The sequence below is a fragment of the Ahaetulla prasina genome, unplaced genomic scaffold (genome assembly GCF_028640845.1).
Source record: "Ahaetulla prasina isolate Xishuangbanna unplaced genomic scaffold, ASM2864084v1 Contig200, whole genome shotgun sequence".
NCBI classification, from domain to species: Eukaryota; Metazoa; Chordata; class Lepidosauria; order Squamata; family Colubridae; genus Ahaetulla; species Ahaetulla prasina.
Genome location: NW_026681955.1, coordinates 1 through 13,846, shown reverse-complemented (window position 1 = coordinate 13,846; position 13,846 = coordinate 1). Strand labels below are relative to the sequence as shown.

At 47.1% G+C, this 13,846-nt stretch overlaps 1 pseudogene; it reads left to right on the top strand.

The window, feature by feature from the left end:
* Positions 1 to 681: 681 nt before the first annotated feature.
* Positions 682 to 12,597, top strand: LOC131187293 (ranBP-type and C3HC4-type zinc finger-containing protein 1-like; annotated as a pseudogene).
* The last annotated feature ends 1,249 nt before the right edge of the window (positions 12,598 to 13,846 follow it).

The window sequence follows — 13,846 nt, the reverse complement described above, 5'->3', positions numbered from 1 at the left end:
ACGTTCAGGGTCCCACCGTCTGTTAGAGATATACTCTATTAATAATGTCTTTGGATTTTTTAAATGCCTTCGCTGAACATAATTATTTGCTGTTTCCATGAGACACAGCTACTGTTTTAATCAGATGAACTTTGAACTGAGTAGAATTTTCCAATTATTTCAGAATAACAGAGTTGGAAAGGACCTTGCAGGTCTTCTAGACAACCCGTAACTCAGACATGTGACCCTACAATCATCTCAGACCAATTTTTTCTTAAAAGCTTCCAGTGTTGGAGTTTTAGCTTTAACTTTAACTTCTGAAGGCAAGCTGTCCCACTGATGTGGAAAAGTACAGCTGAGTATCATCAGCGCACAGCTGGTACCTCACACCGAAACCACTGATGATCTCACCCAGCGGCTTCATATAGATGTTGAACAGAGGGGCGAGAGAATCCCTCGCGGCACCCCACAAGTGAGGTGCGGGCGACCTCTGCCCTCCCAACACTGTCTGCGACCGGTCAGAGAGATAGGAGGAGAACCACCGATAAACGGTGCCTCCCACTCCCAATCCCTCCAACCGGTGCAGCAGGATACCATGTTCTAGCCTCCAGTCCCCTAATCATCTTTGTTGCTCTGCTCTGCACTCTTTCTAGAGTCTCAACATCTTTTTTACATCGTGGCGACCAAAACTGGATGCAAGATTCCAAGTGTGGCCTTACCAAGGCATTATAAAGTGGCACTAACACTTCACGTGATCTTGATGATGCCTCTCCTTTCTTCTAGACTCTGGGTGGGCGTGGAAGATGCCCAGATGGTGACCACACCCATCTTTCTGAAGGTCCAGCCTTCCATGACTATGGCTTCCCTCAAAGACATGGTACGAACTGTCAGTGGCAGATTTGGAGCAAAAGTTGGGTGATCTTGGAGGAACCTGGAATTTAGGAGAAGCTTCCTAACAGTGTGGACAATTAACCGGTGGAACAGCTGGCCTCCAGAAATCGTGAGCGCTCCATCAATGGAGGCTTTTAAGAAAAGTCTAGACAGTCACTTATCTGAAATGATGCAGGTTCTCCACTTAAGCAGTGTTCTGTCCCCTCACCTCAGTCCGGGGGGCAAGCGAACTGACTCAATTAGCCAGCAATGTAGTCCACGACAACTATCAGCTCTGGCAGCAAACCAGCCTTCGTCTGCCAAGGTTTTCTTATCTCCTTGATGCCGGTGTCAGAGCTCGTTGCGGAGCAACCAGGAAGTCAGGAGCAAACAGCAATCCAGGCCAAATGCTCAGTCAGATAGTTCAGCTCAAGTTTCCACCAGTCAGTTTGTTTTGTCCGTCACAAAGTACTAGAGCAGCCCCTCCTGCTTTTATACCCTGTGGGGTGTGGCTCCGTGACTCAGCACTCAGGCCTGCCCCACCCCTTTTGTTGTTCCGCCTCTTTTGTCTACAAAACCTGGGATCTAACCAGGACTGATTGTCCACAGCTGGGTCTGGGCGTTGCCTGGGCGGGAAGATACAGGAGACAGAGGCCTCGTCACCTCCTCCACCTGGCCTGCCTCTGGCTCCTGGTTTCCCCTCACTCTCTGAGTCACTCTCCGGCGGGGGGGGGACTGAGCCACAACAAGGGGGTCTGGACCAGAAGTCCTCCAAGATCCCTTCCAGCTCATTCTATTCTATTCTAGAAGGTTCCTACAGCTGCCTTTTGTCTCCTGAACAGGTGCATCTCCATTATGGCTTCCACCCAGCATCCAGAAGTGGGTGGTGGGACAGGCTGCCCCAGGACCACGAAACCCTCCATTATCAAGGTATCCAGAGGACGGTGACCAGGCCTATCTCTACTTGATGTCCGCCAAGGCCAGAAGCTGAACAAAGCGGCAGAGTTGGACCCGCAGGCAGCTGGAAGGTGAGCTGGGCAGTGACACCAGAAGGGGCACGGAGGGGGGCATTGAAGGACCATCTACACAGGTAGTCCTCGACGTATGACCGCAATGGAGCCCAGAATGGATGTGGCTAAGAGACGTTTGTTCAGTGAGTTTTGTCCCAGTTTACGACTTTTCATGCCACGTTCGTTAAGTGAATGATTGCAGTTATTAAGTTAGGAACCCGGTCGTTAAGTGAATCTGGCTTCCCCATTGACTTTGCTTGTCAGAAGGTCAAAAGGGGATCATGTGACACCCGGATGCTGCAACCGTCATAAGTAGGAAAATGGTCATAAGTGCCGTTGTAACTTTAACGGTCACTAAATGAACTGATGTAAGTTGAGGAATGCCTGTAACTACAGGTCGTACTCATTGATGACCGTAACTGTGACAGTCATATTTTTATCTTCTTTCGAGAGGTCATTAAGTGAATCCTCACGGTTGTTAAGTGAATACTGCGGTCATTAAGTGAACCAATGGTTTACTCTGGAAATTTTTGCCAAAACCGGAAGTACAAGATGTCCTCGACTTACAAGCATTCATTTAATGGCCGTTCAAAGTTACAACGGTACTATTAGGTACTATTAGGACTATGTTTCACATTTACGTTACAGCAGCCCCATGGTTGTGTGATTAAAAATTCAGATGCTGTAAAATGGGGCAAAATTCACTTTTTAACAACTGTCTCAGCTTGACAGAAATTTAGGGTTCAATTGTCATGGGTTGAGGACTGCAATGCAAAAGGGGATCACATGACTTCTGGGATAAACATGAGTCAGTTGTCAAACATCTGGCTGTTGATCACGTTCCGTGGGGATGTTGGAACAGTCGTATGTGAGAAAGCGATCGTAAGTCATTTTTTCAGTGCTGTTGTAACTTTGAACGGTCACTAAATGAACGGTTGTAAGTCGAGGACCACCTCTGTCTGTACTCTTTCAAACTATGAAGCACCGTGACATTTTAAAACTGTAAACCCACATAGTGACTGTTAAGGTAATGATGATTTAATAGCTGACCAGCTGCTGTAAGGCTGTAAACCGAGATAATGAAATGAGAATGAGTCAGCGGGTTATTGCCCCTTTAAGAAGCTGTCTATGTAAGGGAGGCCATGAGGCCTGTTGTGACCCAGGCCCAGGTAGGTAGTGGAAACTCAGGCAGTGTAAAACAAACAAACTTTATTAGAACAGCTGGAATTAAATCATTCCCAGCGTAGTCCAACAAAATAAAGCAAATTCCTCCCAACACAATTCCTCAATCCTATCACTAACCTTGGTCCAATTAGGCAAACTACCAAAGGCCTTTCTTGGCAAAAGTTCAGAAGACATTGATACCAAACAAATGCAACAAGATAATGCCGTTGCTGGTCTTTTAAGCCTTACGGAGGGCCAATCATCTCTTGGCCCTATTCCCAAGTCATCCTCCTTGCCTGAGCTGCTCTTGCCTTCTGGCAGCTCTTCTCATGTGCATTAGGAACAGGCTCCTCCTCCCCTCACTACTATCAGCCTCTGGAGGCTCTCCCCGATGGCCCTGGCCCCATCTCTGTCTCCGACGCAGAGCCCTCATCTGGGCCTTCCCCAGCCTCCAGGACTGTCCCGTGTTCTTCCTCAGCCTCATCGCTGTCTGACTCCATTGCCAGCTCCTCAGGCTGCTGGCGGCCCACAACAAGGGCATCTCTCTCTCCTCGTTGTGTTCTATCTGCGTTATAGTTTTCCGTGTAGAGGTGAAGATTGATTGCTTGCCAGGTATGTGGCTGCCACGTGTGTGTCTGTATATAGAAGTCTTGTATATAAACCACTGTTTGTAATGACAAAAATCTCTGTGTCCTGTATTTTGCTCCTGGGTGGTCTCAAACTAGTAGTCATGCTGTAAACACCCTGACAGTGACGTATTTTCTCCCCCCCCCCCCCACCCCGTGTGTGTTGTCCTCAGAGTTAGGCATTAGAGAAGGAGTCCTGGTGCCTCGGGGAACTGGCGACTCGGCCTCTTCAGGCTTCTCGACGCCAACGGAGCCGTCGCTGATGTTGGAGGTGAACGAGGAGGGCAGCGGCTGTGGGGTGACTCTCCCGTGAGCCCCAAAGGTGGAGGCGTGCAAGAAAGTGGCTGAGATTAAGAAGATGAGAGACCTACGCAAGAGCCAAATAATATCAAAGGAGATTCTCCATCAATCAGGTCCCGGTTCTCCCAAAGGTGTTTTTTTTCAAGAGGCAACTGGACTTTCTTGTTTTTCCTTTGAAGCTTCTTCAGCTCTGACTGAATGGTTGGAGGTGGAAGGATTGATACGGCTGGTCATTTGCATATTTTGGAGAGCCGTTGAGGCCGCTTGGAGGTTTATCTGTGTCCTCAGGGTCACCTGAGTATTGCAAATGGGTGTGGAGAAATGCTACTGGTTCGATCCGGTTTGGGCAAACCGGTAGTAAAAAACCTACGGTTTGGTGGAACCAGCAGTTTAAAAGCTACGATTCTGGCGAACTGGTAGTTAAAAGCTACGATCGAAGATCAGCTGTTCAGCGGGTTTAGCTTTGCTAGAAAGCAGGAAATCCTGCTTTCTAGCGCAGCCAAATCACGCACCACAGCTGATACCGCCTTCTTATCTTCCCAAGCCTCCTTTTGGTGCGCACTGCACATGCGCACACAGCGAACCGGTAGCAAATTCGGATTTCACCACTGGTGAGCAGCCTTCTTGGAAACGCTGAAAGGACTTTTGTTGTAAACAGGAGAGAGGTGAGGTCATAGCCCTCCTCCGCTGTTCGATCTTAACGTAGATGGCCGGTCAACATCCAGCTTTGAGAATCCAAATAAAACTCCACAGATTCCTCCCGCTTCCGAAAATCTTACTGTTTATTGAATACCCTGCATGGTAATGTCGAAGCAAAACTAACTCTTAGGTTCCCAGACACCAATCCTTACGATTTATATTGATTTTGTTTCCTGATTGCTTATTTGTACCCTGTGACTATCATTAAGTGTTGTACCTTATGATTCTTGATGAAATGTATCTTTTCTTTTATGTACACTGAGAGCATATGCACCAAGATAAATTCCTTGTGTGTCCAATCACACTTGGCCAATAAAAAATTCTATTCTATATTCTATTCTATTCTATTCTATTCTATTTCCTTTCCTTTCCTTTCCTATTCCTATTCTATTTGATTCTTCATTCCAATATTCTATTCTATTCTATTCTATTCTATTCTATTCTATTCTATTCTATTCTATTCTATTCTCAGTTATCTTCTATTCTATTACATATTCTCTTTTCTTATTTCTATTTCTCTTCTATTTCTCTTCTTTCTGTTTCTATTTCTCTTCTTCTTCTCTTCTTCTTCTCTTCTCTTCTCTTCTCTTCTCTTCTCTTCTCTTCTCTTCAGAATTTTAAACAATTATTTTCCCAGCCAAACCCCTAACGTCTCACGTAGTCCATGTAAACAAGTTCACTTTGTTATGGGAACCGATGTCCTTGAAAAGTTTTCAGGCTATCCGTCTTCAAATCGTGGAGGCTTTGTTTCTCCATCTAACCCATTTTAAAGCAAAACCTCCCACCCCTTAGTCTAATGGCAAGTTGAAAGGAAGTGGCACGTGGCTCCCAAAGTTTCATGCTCCACGTGGCCTCTTTGACAACCTCTTTCGAACCGGTGGTCCTTTATGTCCAAGAAGTCTTCATGCCCATTTGCACTATTTAGGTGAGCCTGAGGGCACATATAAATTTGGGGTTCTGAAAGTTGAAATTTGAATTTTGAAGCTTGATTTAAAGCTAACACCACCACCACCCCCGCAATCCAGATTTTAGGGTATTTCTGTAAGGGTCTGCTGGTTTTTTTAAAAATTTATTTACATTTATATCCCGCCCTTCTCCGAAGACTCAGGGCGGCTTATAGTGTGTAAGGCAATAGTCTCATCCTATTTGTATATTTATATACAAAGTCAACTTTTATTGCCCCCAACAATCTGGGTCCTCATTTTACCTACCTTATAAAGGATGGAAGGCTGAGTCAACCTCGGGCCTGGTGGGACTAGAACCTGCAGTAATTGCAAGCAGCTGTGTTTTAATAACAGGCTATCTTACAGCCTGAGCCACACCGCGGCACCGTGGTTGAGCAGGGGGTTGGAGTAGATGGCCCCCATGGTCCCTTCCGACGCTGTTATTCTGTGATAAACCTCCAAGTGGCCTCAAGGGCTCTCAGAGAGAGCGCTAACAACCAGATGCAAGGAACATAAATCCTTCCATCCTCCACCGTTCAGTTAGAACTGAAGAAGCTCCTTGGATGAGAAGTAAAACGTCTTCAACCAAAACCTTGACCAAAACCTTAGTAGACCAGAGGAATGCTGTCGATATAATTTACTTGGACTTCAGTAAAGCATTTGATAAAGTAGACCATAACCTACTACTAGATAAAGTAGAAAAATGTGGGTTAGACAGCACCACCACCAGATGGATTCGTAACTGGCTGACCAACCGCACTCAACGTGTAGTCCTCAACGGAACTACATCCACATGGAGGGAAGTATGCAGTGGAGTACCCCAAGGCTCTGTTTTAGGCCCAGTACTCTTCAACATCTTCATCAATGACTTGGACGAGGGATAGATGGGGAACTCATCAAATTTGCAGATGACACCAAGCTGGCAGGAATAGCCAACACTCCAGAAGATAGGCTCAAGTTACAGAAAGATCTTGACAGACTTGAACATTGGGCGCTATCTAACAAAATGAAATTCAACAGTGAAAAAAGTAAGGTTCTACATTTAGGCCAAAAACAAAATGCACCAGTACCGTATATGTGGTACCTTGCTCAATAGTAGTGTGAGAGGGATCTTGGAGTCCTAGTGGATAACCATTTAGATATGAGCCAGCAGTGCAGCAGCTGTTTAAAAAGCCAACACAGTTCTGGGCTGCATAAACAGAGGGATAGTATCAAGATCACGTGAAGTGTTAGTGCCACTTTATAATGCCTTGGTAAGGCCACACTTGGAATATTGCATCCAGTTTTGGTCGCCACGATGTAAAAAAGATGTTGAGACTCTGGAAAGAGTGCAGAGAAGAGCAGCAAAGATGATGAGGGGACTGGAGGCTGAAACATATGAAGAACGGTTGCAGGAACTGGGTATGTCTAGTTTAACAAAAAGAAGGACCAGGGGAGGCATGAGAGCAGTGTTCCAATATCTCAAGAGCTGCCACAAAGAAGAGGGAGTCGGGCTGTTCTCCAAAGCACCTGAGGGTAGAACAAGAAGCAATGGGTGGAAACTGATCAAAGAAAGAAGCAACTTAGAACTAAGGAGGAATTTCCTGACAGTTAGAACAATTAATAAGTGGAACGACTTGCCTGCAGAAGTTGTGAATGCTCCAACACTGGAAATTTTTAAGAAAATGTTGGATAACCATCTGACTGAGATGGTGTAGGGTTTCCTGCCTGGGCAGGGGGTTGGACTAGAAGGCCTCCAAGGTCCCTTCCAACTCTGTTGTTATGTTATGTTATGTTATGTTATGTTATGTTAATCAGTGGAACAACTTGCCTCTAGAAGTTGTGCATGTTCCATCACTGGAAGTTTTTAAGAAGAGACTGGGCAACCGTTTGTCTAAAATGACATACGTTTTCCTTTTTGAGCAGCAGGAGGTTCGACTAGACCAGGGGTGTCAAACTTGATTTCATTGAGGGCCGCATCAGAGTTGTGTTTGACCTTGGGGGCCTGGAGGGGGCAGGGCCATAGTGGGCATGGCCAGCTGGATGTCATTCGTGTTGGGGGCACCTGTGGTGGCCTGAACGCTCTTCCAGTGGGCTCCCGAGCTGTATTTTCGGCTGTGACGGCCTCCTGCAACCCTCTGCCAGTGAAAATGGAAAACTCCATTTTGTTGGTGAGGCATCGCAAGCGGTCCTTCGCTGTTTTCAGGGTGGCTCCATGGGCCAGATCTAAGCACCCCACAGGCCGGATCTGGCCCGGTGGGCCTTGATACCCCTGGACTAGAGTGTTCTGTCTCCTTCCCCACTTCAGACCCACGAGCTGGCCTTCAGCCAGTGGATTCACGGCTCTTATCAGTCCTGGCAGAGAAATCGCAGCTGCCTGCCAAAGTTCAAACAAATGACTCACAGAGTAAGACTTTCAGCTCTTTTTGAAATGGTTCAGCTAAACTTTGCTTCCCGTGGAGTGCGAGCAGTCCCAAAGCTCCTTATATATCCTGTGGCGCCTTTTGATGGCGCCGTCTTTCTAATCTTCTGAGCCGGGTCAAGCCAGCTGGGTCTGAAGGCGAGCCTGGGGAAGGAGGAATCAGGGATGACGGCCTCATTACGTCTTCCGACTGGTCTGGTTCTGGCTCCTGGAGCCCGCTTCTGAGGTAAGCCTTACCGGCCCTTCCCCTCACTCTCAGAGTCACTGTCGGGCATGGGGCCAGGTTTGGGGCTGGAGTCACAACATAGAGCTTTCCAAAGTCTCTTCCAACTGTTATTGAGGGCCTCCACAATTTTGGGTGCTCCAATGATGGAGGTTTTAAGAAGAGACTGGACAGCCATTTTGTCAGGAATGCCATAGGAGAGTGATAGGCCATCGCGTGCCAAAAGCGGGGGAAGTGCAGGGGGGGTTGTGCGCATTTGCATGTCCACACCCATAATTCAATGCCCCCCCATGCCCCCCCTGCACATGAGCACGTGCCCCCCCCCGCACTCCCCCTGCTTTTTCACGCAATGTCAAAAAGTTTACCGGTTGGCCCAGAAGGCCCGTTTTTCGCCTTCCTCAGGCTCCAGAGCCTTTCTCGGAGCCTGGGGAGGGTGAAAATGGCTTCCCCCCTCCCCCCCCCCCCTGCAGCCCTCCGGAGGCCAGAAACGGCCTGTTTCCTAACTTCTAGTGGGCCTGGAAGGCCCGAAAATCAGCTGGCTGGTTGCACATGTGCGTGCTGGAGCTGAGCTAGGGCAACGCTTGCGTTGTGCCCACCTGTGGCACATATGCCATAGGTTCACCATCATGTGCATAGGATCTCCTGCTCAAGCAGGGGGTTGGAGTAGAACAGGGGTCCCCAACCTGTGGGGCGTGACCTACTACCAGGCCGCAGCAGTCAGGGCCTTTGCATGGCAGGCTGGTGCCGGGAGTCGTCAGCCCTACTCGCGAGCGGCTGTGTGCATAAGTATCCTCTCTTTCCCACTCCTCCTGCTCTGGGCCCCAACTCAGAAAGGACTCTACTAGAAGACCTCAAGGTCCCTTCCAACTCTTCCATTTTTTGCGCCATGAGCGGTCCTTCGCTGATTTCAGGGTGGCTCCATGGGCCAGATCTAAGCACCCCACAGGCCGGATCTGGCCCGGTGGGCCTTGATACCCGTGGACTAGAGTGTTCTGTTTCCTTCCCCACTTCAGACCCACGAGCTGGCCTTCAGCCAGTGGATTCACGGCTCTTATCAGTCCTGGCAGAGAAATCGCAGCTGCCTGCCAAAATTCAAACAAATGACTCACGTAGCAAGACTTTCAGCTCTTTTGAAACGGATCAGCTAAACTTTGCTTCCGTGGAGAGCAGTCCCAAAGCTCCTTATATATCCTGGGTTGCCATGTTGTCTCCTGCATGCCCCTCACTCCTTTGCTTCCCCACCCTCCCGGGTGGCTTCCTAGGTTGGTTGGGAGTGCCCGACTTGTACGTTTATCAACAAGCCGTCTCGCCCCGGATGCGAAATGTGCTGCGCCGAGCGGCCCTTGAACTACGTCGTCCCGAAGGACTATAAGCTGGATGCGGAAGAGCAGGAATGGTTTCAGAGGGATTTGGAGGCCACCCGCCAGTACCAGCAGGTGAGGAGGGGTGGACCTGGCCAGTCACATCAGGGTGAAGGGAGCGGTTTGATCTGAAGACCCCCTAGTGGCACATAGTGGTCAGAAGGCAGCATGGCAGGCTGACTCTGCCCGCTGCCAGGGAGTTCGATCCTGGTTGCCTCGAGGTTGACTCAGCATTCCGTCCTTCCGAGGTCGGTAAAATGAGGACCCAGCTGACTCGCAGTATATAAGTCTAAGTGCTATTGCTATTATCTATGTCTCACCTCTCTTTGTGTATCTCTGTGTCTCATGTTTCTCTCTCTCTCTCTCTCTCTTCTCTCTCTCCTCCTCCTTTCTCTCTCTTGGTCATTATCTATATACATCCATCCATCCATCCATCCATCTACAGTATCTATCTATCTATCTATCTATCTATCTATCTATCTATCTATCTATCTATCTATCTATCTATCTATCTATCTATCTATCTATCTACTATCTATCATCTCTATCTATCTATCTCTATCTATCATCTCTCTATATTTCTCTCTATCCTCTCTCCTCCCTCTCTCTCTCTCATCTAACTCTCTCTCTCTCTCTCATCTCTCTCTCTCTCTCTCTCTCTCTCTCTCTCATCTGTCTATCTCTCATTCTGTCTCTCCATCTCTCTCTCTCATTTCTCTCTCTCTCTCATCTATCTAACTATCTCATTCTCTCTCTCTCTCTATCTATCTATCTATCATCTATCTATCATCTATCTATCTATCTATCTATCTATCTATCTATCTATTCTATCTATCTATCGGAATGCAGTATTGCAGGCTAACTCTGCCACTGCCAGCAGTTCAATCCTGACCGGCTTATGGTTGACTCAGCCTTCCATCCTTCCGAGGTCGGTAAAATGAGGACCTGGGCGGTTGGGGGCAAGAAGCTGGCCCTATAAAGAGAACTATAAAGCACTATGAAGGGGTATACAGGTAGTCCTCGACTTACGACCATCATTGAGGCCAAAATTTCTGTTCTTAAGTAAGACATTTGCCCTATTTTACGACCTTTTTTGCCTCCCTTGTTAAGTGAGTCACTGCAGTTGATAAATTAATAACCCGGTTGGTAAGTGAATCTGGCTTCCCCCGTGGACTTGGCTTGTCAGACGATCCCAAAAGGGGGATCAATACGATTCCAGGATTCTGCAACCGTCATAAACGTGAGTCGGTTTCCAGGCATCTGACTTTTCATCAGGGGACCATGCTGCGATGGTCGTAAGTGTGAAAAACAGTCACAAGTCCCTTTTTTCAGTGCTGTTGTAACCGACGGTCACTAAACTGAACTGTTGTAAGTGGAGGACTACCTTTACTGTGTGAACTCAGCCTGATCCTTATTGGCTGGAGGAGAGAATGGCCCAGGGCCTCTTCAGACTTCACAGGTCATCTAGGCCAAGGATCTCCAACTTTCGTGAAGCCGGTGGTTAACTCCCAGAATGCCACAGCCAGCAAAGCTGGCTGTGGCATTCTGGGAGTTGAAGTCCACCGGCTCACGCTGCCAGGTTAGAGACCCTGATCTAGGCCGTAAAGCCACACGCCTAAAAATCCACACAGGTAAGAAACCTTATGCTTCCCTTCTCTCTGGTCACAGGTGGAGGAAGAAGAGAAAGAGAAAAACTATTTGCAACTCCTGCAGTGGGACAACCAGAACTTGGTGGTTTCTGAGGAAGCCATTGAATGCCCCATCTGCTTGATGAACCTGGAACCTGGAGAAGGAGTCACCCTACGAGAATGTCTCCATTCCTTCTGCAAGTGAGCCTTGGTTCCAGAACGTGCTCAGGATTTGTTATCTGGTCATAAGGCAGAGGAAGGCACCTGGATGATCTCTCCACGATCTTAGGAGACATCTAAGATAGGTTTACATAACTGGTTATTCTAGTATGGGAACGGCTAGTTCCTACCTCTGTGATATCTCAGTGGTCTTAGAAGACATCTAAGATGGCTTTGTAGACTGGTCATCCTAGGATGGGAATTGCTACTTTGTACGGTGATATCTTGGTGTGTCTTAGGAGACATCTAAGATGGGTCTATATAACTGAACCCTCTAGCGTGGGAATTGCTAGTTCCTATTTTGGTGATCTCTTGATGGTCTTAGGGGATATCAAAGATGGGTTTATATAGCTGGTCAACCTAGGATGGAAATTGCTAGTTCCTACTTCGGTGATAACTTCATGGTCTTAGGAGACATCTAAGATGGGTTTATATAACTGGTCTCCCTAGAATGGGAACAACTAGTTCTTACTTAGGTGATCTCTTGATGGTCTTAGGAGACATCTAAGATGAGTTTACATAACTGGTCTCCTTAGCATGAGAACTGATCTTTCCTACCTTGGTAATCTTTGATGGTCTTAGGAGTCATCTAAGATGCGTCTACATAACTGGTCTCCTTAGCATGAGAACTGCTAATTCCTATTATGGTGACCTCTTGGTGGTCTTAGGAGACAGCTAAGATGGATTTATGTAACTGATTTTCCTAGTGTGGGAACTGGTAGTTCCTACCTTAGAGATTTCTTGATAGTCTTAGGAGACATCTAAAATGGGTTTACGTAACTGATATCCTAGCATGAGAACTGCTATTCCTTACCTCTGTGATATCTCAATAGTCTTAGGATACATCTAAGAATGTGTTTATATAACTGGTCATCCTGGTTTGAGAATTGCTAGTTCCTACCTTGGTGATCTTTCTAGTTGGTGACCTCTTGATGGTCTTAGGAGTCATCTAACACGAGTCAATGTAACTGGTCTCCTTAGCATGAGAACTGCTAGTTCCTACCTTGGTGATCTTTCATGGTTTTAGGAGACATCTAAGATGGGTTTATGTAAATAGCATGGGAACTGCCAATTCCTATCTAAGTGATCTTTTGATAGTCTTAGGAGACATCTAAGATAGGTTTACATAACTGGTCTCCTTAGCATGAGAACTGCTACTTCCTACCTTGGTGATCTTTCATGGTTTTAGGAGACATCTAAGATGGGTTTATGTAAATAGCATGGGAACTGCCAATTCCTATCTAAGTGATCTTTTGATAGTCTTAGGAGACATCTAAGATAGGTTTACATAACTGGTCTCCTTAGCATGAGAACTACTACTTCCTACCTTGGTGATCTTTCATGGTTTTAGGAGACAGCTAAGATGGGTTTATGTAACTGATATCCCTAGCACGGGAACTGCTAGTTCCTATCTCTGTTCTTAAGTTTCTATTGAATGATACGTAAACTGGGAGATGCATTTGAAATGATCCAAGGACGCAGATCAAAAATTAAGAAAGAATCCAATGGATTGCCAAGTAAGGCAAGCACTGTGTGCTAGTAAAGTGGGTTATATATTGGAAAGGCTGAAAGGTGAATTCTGGGGAGCCATAGTTCTTTTGAGGAGCACAGAATTGGGGGGGGGACAAAGTTGAGACTCAAACCATAGGGACACCTTCATTCTGAAATTGAAATTAAGTTTAGAACTCTCTGGGCCACCAAGAGGTGGCCCAGTCTGGGGTCCTTGATGCTCTTTGAACGTGGTGGTTTTCTGGCAGACGTTGTTGTGGTCTGCCAGTAGCCTGAGGAGAACGCAGCGGAATCTGACAGTGATGAGGCTGAGGAAGAACGTGGGCCAGTCCTGGAGGCTGGGGAAGGCCCAGATGAGGGCTCTGTGTCGGAGGCTGAGGTGGGGCCAGGGCCATCGGGGAGTGATGTGCGGACTCTGGAGCCTCTAGAGGCTGACAGTAATGAGGCAGAGGAACAGGAGGAGCCTGTTCCTAATGCACGCATGAGAAGAGCTGCCAGAAGGCAAGAGCAGTTCAAGCAAAGAGGATGACTCGGCGGGAGTAGGGCTAAGAGATGATTGGCCCCTCCCATAAGGCTTAAAAGACCAGCAACGGTGTTTGGACTCTTTGCTGGAAAACAATGTTGATAGCTTCATCTTCTTGCATTTATTTTGTATCGGTGTCTTCTGAACTTTTGCCAAGAAAAGCCTTTGGCAGTTTGCCTAATTAGACCAAGGTTGGTGATAGGACTGAAGACTTGTGAAGAATTTGCTTTGATTTAGTTTGGACGACGCTGAGAATGAGTTAATTCTCAGCTGTTTAATAAAGTCTGTTTGTTTTTGAACGGATTGCATCTAATGCTACCTACTTGGGCCTGGGTCACAACAGACGTTTCATTACTGAATTAGGTAATATCAGTGCTGGAAGAGAGTGGG